The sequence below is a fragment of the Cervus canadensis genome, chromosome 4 (assembly GCF_019320065.1).
Source record: "Cervus canadensis isolate Bull #8, Minnesota chromosome 4, ASM1932006v1, whole genome shotgun sequence".
Lineage (NCBI taxonomy): Eukaryota > Metazoa > Chordata > Mammalia > Artiodactyla > Cervidae > Cervus > Cervus canadensis.
Window position 1 is genome coordinate 12157679 of NC_057389.1, and position 13493 is coordinate 12171171.

General features: G+C 37.9%; 1 pseudogene; it reads right to left on the minus strand.

Moving 5' to 3' along the window:
• Positions 1-296: 296 nt before the first annotated feature.
• Positions 297-2152, minus strand: LOC122440803 (annotated as a pseudogene).
• Positions 2153-13493: the final 11341 nt, after the last annotated feature.

Sequence of the window (13493 nt, forward strand, 5' to 3'; positions counted from 1 at the left end):
TTAGGATAGACCCAGTTTGGCCAACTCAAAAGTGAAAAATCAGGACTTTTTGTACAGGAAAATCTTCAGTAAACCCAAGGAATGTTTCTCACACAAACCGGACCCTCGGTTTTTTGTTCTACAGGCTGTTGATTTGACTTCATTCACCACATCAAGATTTGCCACAATAGTTAGGGGAAGGCAGAGGAAAGATAAAAGTCACCCAGAGAACAATATATTTAAATCTGAAAGCATTCACTGTTTAATAACTGACCAGATTACAAAAATAATCATGGTAGACACTTCAGTTCATCCTTCTAATTGATAAGCCTGTTGATCTGGTCTTCCCTGTGGCCAGCATCTCCACCTTCTACAAAATTGGTGGCCTTTCTCTTCATTCTGCCTTACGGAGAAGACAGTTTGTAGGGCCAGAGGAAGTTGTTTGTTCCTTTGAAATATTTTGCAAAAGTTTAGATCTCCTGCATCAGCTCCTCCATGCAGATGATGCCATATTTGCCAAGAGAAAGAGTAATCAATGAGTTATCTGTCAGGGCAATTCATTTCTTATTGATTTTGCCATAACCATGCTTGCAGATCAATTCATTTACAGACTTACGATTTGGGTACACACACACACACACAACATATGCTAGATCATACAAAAAGCAAGGGAATTCCAAAAAATAAAATAAAATCTACTTCTGCTTCACTGAGTACACTAAAGCCGTGACTGCGTGAAGCACAACAAATTGCCGAATATTCTTAAAGAGACGGGAATACCTGACCACATTACCTGCCTCCTGAGAAACCTGCATGCAGGTCAAGAAGCAACAGTTAGAACTGGACATAGGACATCAGACTGGTTCAAAATTAGGAAAGAAATACATTAAGGCTGTATATTAGCACCCTGCCTACTTAACTTATATGCAGAGTACATCATACGAAATGCTGGGCTGGATGACTCACAAGCTGGAATCAAGATTGCCGGGAGGAGTATCAAAAACCTCAGATATGCAAGTGATGCCACTTTAATGGCAGAAAGCAAAGAGGAACTAAAAAGCCTCTTGATGAAGGTAAAAGGGTGAAAAAGCTGGCTTAAAACTCAACATTCAAAACTGAAGATCATGGCTTCTAGTCCTTCATGGCAAATAGATGGGGAAAAAGTGGAAATGGTATCAGATTTCATTTTCTGAGCCTCCAAAATCAATGTGGATGGTGACTGCAAGCACAAAATTAAGACACTTGCTCCTTGGAAGAAGTTATGACAAACCTAGACAGTGTATTAAAAAGCAGAGATCATTTTGCCGACAAAGACTTGTATAGTTAAAGTTATGGTTTTTCCAGTAATCATGTATGGATGTGAGAGTTGGACCATAAAGAAGCACCAAATTTGAATTGTGATGCTGGAGAAGACTCTTGAGAGTCCCTTGGACAGCAAGAAGATCAAACCAGTCAATCTTGAAGAAATCAACCCTGAATATTCATTGGAAGGACTGGTACTGAAACTGAAGCTCCAATACTTTGGCTACCTGATGAGAAGAGCCAACTCACTGGAAAAGACCCTGAGGCTGGGAAAGATTGAGGTCAAGAGGAGAAGGGGGTGACAGAAAATAAATGGTTGGATGGCATCACTGACTGAATGGACATAAGCTTGAGCAAGCTCTGGAAGATGGTGAAGGGCAGGGGGGCCTGGCCTGCTGCAGTCCCTGGGTTCGCAAAGAGTCAGACACGACTCAGCAACTGAACGACAATGCAATGTATGGTTCCATAATTCTCAGCATGTTCAGTGAAGCCTTGTTGAGCCTCACACAGGTGCCACTGAAGATCTGACAAAGGTGAAGACACTGCAACACCTTTAGAACCTTTGGGCTCACACCATTGATACCTCTTATCCTGACGACAAATGCCAACTTGGGTTCTACAGGAGCATAGAAGTTGCCGACTTTTCGCGCCATCCTGGTCATTCGACTTTCAGTTCTTAAAGCTGTCTGTATTCCTTGTGATAGGACTTAGCTTTCTCATAGATAAGCTTCCTCCTTGCCTTTCAAAGCAACACTTGGGGAAACTTCTTTCCTGGGCACTTGATCTTAAGCTCTATGAAATTCTTTTGCTCTTTCTTAAGGGTTTCTGGCATAACAGAAACCTTCTTTTTCTTCTCTTCTACACCCTCCATGGTTCCAGCCAGGAAAGAGATAAGAACATCTTTAGATATGTCTTCTTGAAAGCTAGGCAATCCTATGGTACGTATGTGGGTTTTATTTTTTTATACTGTAACATTTTTTATTTTTCATTTTTACAAGCTACTGACTTACTCTTAAAGCTTATCAGATCCATTCTCACAGCTGCTGCTATGGCTGGTTTCAGTGGTTACATCAGAGAACACTGGCCAGCAAACCATTAGCAAATTGTGTATTACAATTGTGACTCTAAAAAAAGAGTTTTCAAAAAGATTAAGCAAACCTTCTTTGGTTCCGTCTGATAGTTCTCCCACTTTAAAAGGAAATGTCTCTGCTATTTTGTCCAAGGATCTTACCTTTTAGCATAATAGAGTCCTTAGTGCCTCAAGCCAAAAATAAAAGTCCTAATTTGGTTACTTCTTTATGTCAGATATGGAAAACAAATATTCATACTTTGCCATTTTTTGTATTTGTCTGCAAGGCACTCAGCACTGACCCTGATGTTGGAGACATGTTAGTTTAACAGAGGAACCTTGATCCAACCACCTAGACATAAAAACAGGACTAAATGGGGGAGGGTTAGGAGCAAGGTGAAATATATATATACACACACAGACACAGCTGATTCATTTTGGTATACAGTGGAAACTAACACAACATTGTAAAGCAATTAGACTCCAATTAAAAAAACAGGACTGAATGTTCACGTTTATTTGACCTCAAGATATTGCCAATTAATAATGGAGAGGATGAGTTATAAGCACACATGTGTTTTTAGTGACATTTTATATTTGTTTTACACTACTACTAGTCATGAATAACTCTCGTTGTTAAGACCTTTTGCCTGTTCTGGGAAACCTTGCATGTGTTTATGAGTAGTTTGTATCCTTTGTTAATTTAGGACCTTTCCTAACAAAAGGAGAGCAGTCATTTGCTGCCTGCCTGACAATCTCATTCTTATTTATCCATGATCAGAACTCTTTTTCCTTTTGCTTGCTGGGATCAAAACAACTCTTGGCAATTTTTCTTAGGGCATATTTTTCCAAATTCCATTCTTTCGATTTGGTTCATAGTAGCTCACATACTATAACGCTTCCTGAAGCCGTTGGGACTTTGCTGACAGAGTTTAGAAAACTGTGATTGTCTTGACAACTTTACGCTGTCCATATAATTCAGCCTTGACCTGCAGAGCAACACTCAAAATAGGACAGAAGTCTAGATTCCACAAGCACTTAATCTTTGGCCTCACTACTAAGGCAACCAACAAGGGCACCAATTAGCGGTAGGTCTGAAAGTGGGTTTGGATAGCTTTTTACAAAGTCTGCAAAAGATCAGATGCAGGGGAAAAAAGGAAAGATGTGGGGAGACTATCTCAGGGTTATTTCTTTGATAAAAAAGAAAAAATCAGAAGTTCTCTCTCCTCCAGGCTTTTAGCTTTCTATTACAAGAAATAAGAAAAAAGAAAATTGAAAGAGAAGTTCCTAAGAAGTTATATGTTATTTCTCTTTCATAAAATGCTTGTAGACATGCTCAAATGACTAAAACTCATTTAAATTCATTGAGTTTTTATTATCTATTTTTTATTTGTCACTAATAATGACAAGGCTAGATCCCTAAATCTTTCTTCCTTTCAAATAACTTACTATTTAGGATGTGTAGAGACTATTAAAGTATCAAAACCATAAACATAGTTTACCTTAGTCATTTAACGGAGCCATTATTACCATATAATAAGGTTGTGAGTCTTGTTCTTTTACTACCTTATTTGTAATTCATCAGAAAACCCATTCTGTTGTTTTTCATTTATCAAATACATTTGCTTGTTGTTCTATGGCAATCTCTCCTTGACAGAGGCATCAACTATAATAGTGAACTGAATATATAGAGATATATAAACTGAATAGGTTAAAAGTATGGACATTTTATTCACTTTTACGCCTTGCTCTCATTTTAAGTAGGAATGTTAGAAGTGTATGTGGGAAAATGTGTCATCACTCTTACTCTGCTACTTCCCAGCTGTGTGACCTTGGGCAAGTCACCAATTGTCTTTCAGTTTGTTCATTTGCCATATTCTGGACTGAAAAATCACCTCATGTCTAGGTTAACTATACAGAAGTAAATCTTTATCAATACTATGAAAAAAAAAGCAGCAGTGGTGGGGTTGGTGGAAAACAATTGCCAATTTTTTCACATTTTTATGATATATAAAAACAATTATGCAGCATGACGCTAATAAGGCATAACAGTATACTGTATTTTGCAACCACCTTTTTCTATCATTATAACACCTATGTTAATGTAGTGTCTCTTAAAGATAAAGTGAGACTAAAATTTCTTTATGAACTGCCTTTTTTCTCTATGGTTTTCTAAACTAATCAGATGTTCTTAAATTTTAACACTGAGCTACATGAAGTTGGTACGCAACAGGAATATTACACGTTGGAAATAACTAAAAATCATGCTTTTTTTAAACTACTTTTTACAGTCCCAGGAAACATAATTTGAATAAGAACATGTATATATGTGTATATATATATGTATATACGTACATATATATATGTATATATGTATATATAATATGTGCATATGTGTGTACATATATATGTATATATATATGTGTATATATAAGTATAATTTACATTAGAAAATACCGTCACAGATTAAACACTACAAATATTTCTCAAAGGCACATATGTCTTTTGTTGGAAAAACACTTGAATTAACAAAGCCAAAGAATCACCTTCTAACAGAAAATTCAGCTTTTTATATCTAATGGATCGATAGAATGCTTTATTTTTCTAGTTATTATTTTTGTAAAGCAGGCCCCTGCCTCTCAGCCAACTACGACAGAGAGCTCAAAGCACAGTAAGTGGGGTCCCACTGCTCAGCAAAGGGCTATTCCCCAGGAAAGAAGCTGAGAAGGGAAACAACAGTGACGGCACGTAAGCCATGACACGCTTTTGGTGTTAACTGGTGTCATGCACATCCAGTCTCCACTTCCCCTTTGAAATCCTTTTGATTTTTTTTTAGAACACAATTTGCCATATATGTGATGAGAAGTCACTGATTTGTGTTTACCCTCTTAGTAGCTCTCATTTCATTTGTATTTTTGTGCCTTATATTTTCCCTGTCCTTGCAGGGCAGAAATGAGTTCCTTGATGGGAAAGGATCCTCTTGTCTTGAAATGTTTATAACATGTTCCCCAAAGAGGGAGAGAAAGGGAAGAGGATGTTGAGGAGGCACATGTGGGGAGAATTCCTCAAAGCTGCAAGCAGGACTGCTGTGAGCTGGTCTCCAGGGAAGAAAAAGGAGATACAGAGACTCACTTCCCATTCTCTGGACGAGGCCTCAGGACAGAATAGCAGGAACTCACAGGATAATGTTTGGATCACTTAGAGATGCTGGACACCAGAAATGAGAATTTCTAACACCAGCAAAACATCTTGTCCCCACTGGGGGATCTTTGCTCGACCCTGGGGACATGGAGAAAGAAGTCCCATAATAACTGAGCTCAAATCCTCCCCACCTCAGCCAGGTGGGATGGGTACTTAAATTTGGATTGTATTTAAAGAATTAAAATTCCTCATACAGCTATGGCTTCAATTTCATAGCTATTGAAATCTCATGTTTAATAATAAACTCTTGCTCCCTCTCCTTGTTAGTCTTCTGTGCCATTTCTTTCATTTCCTTCAATATCATCCCCTCAGAGGACAATCTATAGTCCTAGCCTTTCTACACATCCCAAACAATTTACTTTTATCTCCTTTATAGTCAGGTTTCTACCTCAATACCTTAATAAAACACATTTATGCTGATCACCACTAATTTCTTCCTTGTCAAAACCAAAGCGTTTTTCCCAGCTCTCTAATAGACCTTCTATACACTGAATCCCCCTTGTCCTTATCTTCTTTCCAGAATTTCTCTCTAGAACTCATTTGCCTCCTCTTCTTCTTCCTACCCCTTAACAGCTGCTCCTTCCTAGGATCTTTGACACGTTTCTTCTATGCACTCATTCCCTATCTGATACATCTGATTTCAGTTACTTCGAACATTACTTAAGTGTTGGTTATGTTTATGGAAGTGAATACATAAAATCTTCCTATTGCCTCTCAGCATCAAGTTGTACACATTACTGCCAAGAAGGTATCTCCAACTTAATACCCTTCTGCCTCATGAAAACTTGCATGCTTCAAGTTGCAGCTTTCTCTTCTGCTTTTCTCCTCTCTCCATTTTCATTCAATAGATTGGAAAGGTCCAGCTCATGGAGATAGTATCAACGGTAACATGGAAGGCAGATAAAGACTAGAATGAGTCACTCGGGCCAGTTTATTCTAGGTCATTCAGAGAACTCTATTCACATTTTCTATTTGTATACATTGACCATCAGGATTGATAAGATCTTCCTTTCTCTTTCTTCAACTACCAGCCATATGTTGATGACCTTGGGAGCCACAAGCTAATGACTGCATGTTACATGGCAGACACTGTCAATGAGGCCCCTGAATAACTGTGCGAAGACCCTCTCTTATCATATTTTTGTATATGTTAAGTCCAGTGAGAGTTCAGGATTTATCTATGACAGAATTAGTGTTACTCTGACAAATACAGGTAATAGAAAACTGACGCTTAGCTCAACAAAATAACTTACACGATCACAAAACTAGTCATATCAGAATTTGAATTTGTAAACAGGCTCCATTAATCCCAAAATCCATTTTCTTTTCTCTCAGCTATGGCTCATCAATTTAAGTTTTTCAACTGCCACCTGTATATCTTTTATCCCAAGTGCATGCTTCTCTTAATCAGGACAAGACAGGATCTCTCTTCTCATTTTCTGATGCCCTGGCATCTATTAAAAAAACAAGCAAGCAAAACTGGTGAAACAGCTTAAAGCAATTGACAGTAAAGGAACATGAGCCATGAAATGTACTAATCATCTTCTTGAACTTAGTTCTCAATTATGAATGACCTATATCACAATTACAGGAGATTTCAGCTTGTTAAAAACAGATTCCCAAGCCTCATTCCAAACCCACTGCTTCAGAATTTGTGTTTTGCTTAACTTTTAAAACCTCCATCATAAGCAATTCTGATGTATACCACAGTATGAGAACCAAGACTAATTATCCTAAATTCCATTTCCTTGTTTAAAGAACACTATTTGATTGAACCTCACAAATCAAGGCATGAACAAAAATGTAATTATCCTTTAAATTTTTGGTTCCACAAACTTGAAAGTTAATGGAGGTTCTAACATAAATAATGAGTTGTGAAAAAAGTGGTTTGTGATTCAGAACTCAGGAGTCTATTTCCCATAGTACCACATTTTTCTGTAATCACTTTTACTTTCTCATTACCTATGCATAATAGCTAATAACTACTAACATGTGAAACAGATTTATCACTATGCAGAAACTTGCCTCAGATATAACTTTGAAGAGTATTTTCTTCTGGAATTCAATCATCCAATTTGCAATGTATTTTTCAATGAAAGGTATTTGACATAACTGAGATTTGGGAGTCTTGGGGCTCTTCCCCAAGATTTTGTTGGGTTTTTTGCTGTGAAAGTGATCTACCTAAAATACAACATAAGCAAACATATAAACATGACTAAAATCCTTTTGCCACTATTTATACGATGAATTAAAGCTCACGGTGTTCATCTGCAGTGTGTGAGCTATACCTTAGATATATTTGTCTTCACTTTTACAAGTGCAAAGAAAACAAATACCTTTCACATTGCTCTTAAGCCATATATATGAAGCAGGTCGAGTCCAGCTGCCTTTCTGTTGGATTACCACAGGCCATCTGGTTGGCAGTTATCCCCATAGAGAACACCAACACATACTCTGAACAATAAAATATTCACACAAATATCTTTTCATCCTGGGGAAATGAAAATTTTAGGTCTGTGAAACCAACCAGTCCCTTACAAAAGTGTTAATCTATGCAAACCTCACTATATTTTATCTCCAAGTTCATGTCTCATCACAATTTTCACTTAGACCTCACACAAGCAGCTGATATATTGTAGATTATTAAGAATGTAACAAAATTTTATAGTGCTAAAGAGTCAAGATTCTAATGGATATTTAGGATGACATGGCTTGCTTTTTGGGGTCCAATTTATAGATTTTTTAAAAAATTGTAAGTATCTGATATTGCTTAAATGGGTATCTGCTAATTAATCAAAATAGTATAAGGTTTGGTATAAAGCAATAATTTTCCCTAAGTAGTTTATTTAGATAAGCTAGACAAACATGAATATTAGAATATCAATGTAAGTTTTCCATATTAACTAAAGGGCAATGTGGTATCCATTGAAATTGGCACAGAAGTGACCCAGTCAGCATGATCTAACCGTGTTTACATCAGGCATTGGTCATGTTCACTTCATTAACTGAGAATCTATCAGAACAACTATAAGAAGTATCAAATATTTCCCTTTCATTGATGAGTTATTCAGTTCAGTTCAGTTGCTCAGTCGTGTCTGACTCTTTGTGACCCCATGAACTGCAGCACGCCAGGCTTCCCTGTCCATCACCAACTCCCAGTCCACCCAAACCCATGTCCATTGAGTCGGTGATGCCATCCAACCGTCTTATCCTCTGTCGTCCCCTTCTCTTCCTGCCCCCAATCCCTCCCAGCATCAGGGTCTTTTCAACTGAATCAGCTCTTCGCATCAGGTGGCCAAAGTATTGGAGTTTCAGCTTCAACATCCATCCTTCTAACGAACACCAAGGAATGATCTCCTTTAGGATGGACTGGTTGGATCTCCTTGCAGTCCCAGGGATTCTCAAGAGTCTTCTCCAACACCACAGATCAAAAGCATCAATTCTTTGGCGCTCAACCTTTTTCATAGTCCAACTCTCACACCCACATATAACCACTGGGAAAACCATAGCCTTGACTAGACGGACCTTTGTTGGCAAAGTAATGTCTCTGCTTTTTAATATGCTGTCTAGGTTGGTCATAACTTTCCTTCCAAGGAGTAAGCGTCTTTTAATTTCATGGCTTCAATCACCATTCACATGTTTTGGAGCCCAAAAAAATAAAGTCAGCCACTGTTTCCACTGTTTCCCAATCTATTTGCCATGAAGTGATGGAACCGGATGCCATGATCTTGGTTTTCTGAATGCTGAGTGAGTTCTGAATGAGTTATTAGAACTACAGAAAAATCATTTTACAATAAGGATTTTACTCACATGTCATTTGCTCTCTATTACATTGTTTTTCCTCATACACTAGCTTTAAATTAGCTTAACATACTATTCATATACCTACATTTATTTTTTTTAACAGAGAAAATAAAAGAACAGCTAGGCTCCAGTGTGGATTATATATTAAAGTCTGCTTCGAGTTTTGTCCTGCTCATTCCTTATCTGCCTTCCAGTTTTGCAGGTTCACCCACGTGTTTCTGACATTTGTACAGATACGTGTGGCGGGATGAAGGCATGGCTATACATGCACAAGCCAGCCATTATATAATGTCATAAAACTTCACCCCTCCAAGTTAGTAAATATTAACCTAACTTGGCCTAATTCAAACAGTTAAAATTAAACCAATTGAACTTGCAAAGTTAAATCATGTTTTGAATACAAACATTTTAGCTTATTAAATTTTCATTCTTTCCCTTAAATGAAACTATTTGTTCCTGATTATAAAACAGAAAAAACATTTTCCCATTATGAAATGTTTCCTGTACATGTAAATCTCCTTTGGTAGCTTAAGAATGAGTACGAAAATATTTATATGGAAAGTGTGATATGACAACTTCGATTGTGGTAAGAATCAGAAATTTGTGTTATTGCCACTCAACTGGCTATTCAGGACTGGAAAAATTTTAAACTCTGTGGACGTGAGTGTAAGGAATGTTGAACAACATCTCTCTATTTCCTTGGGACAATGATATTCTAAATTTAAAGATGTCTAGCCGTCTAGTCAAGGCTATGGTTTTTCCAGTAGTCATGTATGGATGTGAGAGTTGGACTATAAAGAAAGCTGAGTGCCAAAGAATTGATGCTTTTGAACTGTGGTGTTGGAGAAGACTCTTGAGAGTCCCTTGGACTGCAAGGAGATCCAACCAGTCCATCCTAAAGGAGATCAGTCCTGGGTGTTCATTGGAAGGACTGATGCTGAAGCTGAAACTCCAACTTTGTCCACCTCAAGCAAAGAGTTGACTCATTGGAAAAGACCCTGATGCTGGGAGGGGTTGGGGACAGGAGGAGAAGGGGACGACAGAGGATGAGATGGCTGGATGGCATCACCGACTCGATGGACATGAGTTTGGGCAAACTCAGGGAGTTGGTGATGGACAGGGAGGCCTGGTGTGCTGCGATTCATGGGGTCACAAAGAGTCGGACACGACTGAGCGACTGAACTGAACTGAGCCACCTAGAAATATGATGTTACCTAGAAGAATTCCTGGCATATTAAAGTTCAAATTCTAGTTTGAACATAAACATAGGAATCTGTATCTTCATAAACATATCTAATTTTATTCTAAGATAGTCAACTGGAAGGAAAGACTAAGTTTAATTAAAGATTCAAAGTCCTACCCTATGTTTTAACTATTCTTATCCTCTGACAGTTGGAAGGATATATGTTTACTACCAGAAATTTATGACAAAGCATACTACAAAAATCTGGCACTTCAAATAGGATTGAGTGTATGAGCATTCAAGGAACCTACAGTCATTTTTTTGGCTTGACAACTAGCTGTCACACTTATGAAAGCAACTGAAGAATTGTCATACTGTATGATGAAATACAGACGCTCCAATTTTTTTCCCTAGAAAAACACTCATTTTTCAAAAAGTGAGAGATTGCCAAAGATCGCATCCAAAAGATTCTTGGCAATATTGCCCTCAAAAAGCCCAGATTTCATTAGTTCCGCTGGTACATGCTAAATTGAAGCTATTTAAAAAGCACTCATTCTTTTACTATGTACATTATAATACTATATCAAGATCCATGAAAATTCTTTGTTAATATAGGTCAGAGCTGCAATATAAACCTGACCGTGATCTAGTGCAACTAATTATAACCCACTTTCCCCAGGCAATATCATTCAGCCAGCAATGAAATCACGTATTATTTTCTGTAATTTCTACTCAAAGATTTTGGGGCTCTAACACAATCATCAGGTATCTGATACAATACCTGAGAAATTATTTTCTTTCCTCCTTGTCTTCCACTACTTGCCTTCCTTAACAAACGATATTTAAAAATTCAACAATGTATTTACATAGAGATAGAAGGAAAGAAACCCTCCAAGAGGAAACAAGTACCTAATTTAATGCTTAATCTTTTGAAATCCGTGGTTGCAGCAATCCAATGGCACTCCCTGGGGGAAGCATCCTGAGCCTCCTACTCAGCCCCAGTTCTACCAGGTCATGAGAAAAAGTGTTCTGGTTATACAAATACTCACACCTAGATTAAAAATCGCAACCCATGATTTGAGAGAATAGCATTGAAATATGTATATTACCATACGTAAAATAGATGACCAGTGCAACTTCAACGCATGAAGCAGGGTACCCAAAGCGGGTGCCCTGGGACAGCCCAGAGGGATGGGGTGGGCGGGGGTTTCAGGATGGGAGGACGCATGTACAGTCATGGCTGATTCATGTCGATGTATATCCGTACATGTATGTAGTAAAGTACATACTGTAAGGTAATTAGCCTCCAATTAAAATTAATTAATTATTTCTTTTAAAATTCTCAACCCAAACTCTTATTTTCTGTGTGGCATTATTTAGTAACATACGATGTTAAACAGCAATTCATTGAACATGTCTAATGTGATTATTGTTGTCCAGTTGCTCAGTCATGTCCAACTCTGCAATCCCATGGACTGTAGCATGCCAGGCTTCCCTGTCCTTTACTATCTCCCAGAGTTTGCTCAAACTAATGGCTAGCAGGTGTTTAATAAAAGCATTATCACTGGAGAAGTGAAAATTTTTTTCACTGCATGTAAATCGTGAACCATATGCTCAAATATTTCAGAAATATTCACTTCTAGCATCTCATTCAACTAAGTTAACCCTGAACCCTAGTCCTGTCCAACTAGAGCAGCAAGAAATTCAATTTCAGATATTAATGCCCTGCACACCTTTATGGTCACACCAGAATCAGTATAGGATCACACCAAAACTATGCAGTGATGAGAGGAAAAAAGGAAGAGGGGATCTTTAATCATCATTGGACCATGGTGTCCACTCAGCTTTGTAGTCCATGTGCAGCGAATACAGGCGTCTGTATCCCCATGCCCAGTTTCCTCTCGAGCAGATCCGCAGAGTACCATTTCACAGGCCTTTCACCCTCCCCAACCACAAGCACACGTGGAACTCACGTTCCCTGTGACTTTGGAACTCATGGCTGCAGACCTATTCACTCCCATTTTGTACCCCATGCATCCTTCTTTCATTCAAAGATTCTCCACCACTTCCCTCTACCTGCTCCCTTCCAGGGCCTCTGATGTTATCCTTGCCAAGGACTTGCATGCTTACAGAAGGCCATGACTGACTTCACCCTAGATGGCTCTGCCCTAAAACTGTGCCTTGTGCAACTTAAAGAACCTAGTTGTTTACCTGCAACATAAAGAGAAGGGGGAAAAAAACAAATGATTCCCACTTCCTGAAGTCAGGAAAGTATCTGTTTTGTTGTTTCTATTCCTGGACTTAGCAGACTGTTTGGCATGCCGTGCTAAATAAATGTTAATAACAGATAACTCAATCAGTGAGTAAGCAAATAAGCAAGCAATGGCAGGACATTTCTGAGATCCTAAGCCAAGTAGTTGTTTTTCTCTGAAAAATATTATTGATTTCCTGTGGTTCTCCATCCATTGAATTTGTGGCACTTGTGGTTTCAAGGGGAAGCCTGAACAGTCTGGAACAAAGAAGCTAACTAACTGTAAAAAAAAAAAAAAAAAAAAAAAAAATGGTCTTAAACTCACAGCAAGCACAATAGTCTGAAGGTATAGTCTTTGAAAGAATTTTAAAAAGAGGGGATATATGTGTATGTATGACATTTATTTTGCTATGCAGCAGAAAATAATTTTGCAAAGCAACCATATTCCACTAAAAAAATTTTTTTTAAAGGAGAAGGCACTTAATATTTAAATAGATTTGCTGTGAATTTCAAAATCTCTTGGCTTTGAAAATGAGATCAAACCCTGAAGGTCTAGAGCAGAGGTCAATAAATGTATTCCATAGAAAGCCAGATAGCAGATATCTGAAGCTTTGTGGCCCATAGGATTTCTATCAAAACTATTCAACTCTGTCACTGTAGCATAAAATCAGTATAAGTTTATCAGTTAATAAAACGTCACAAAA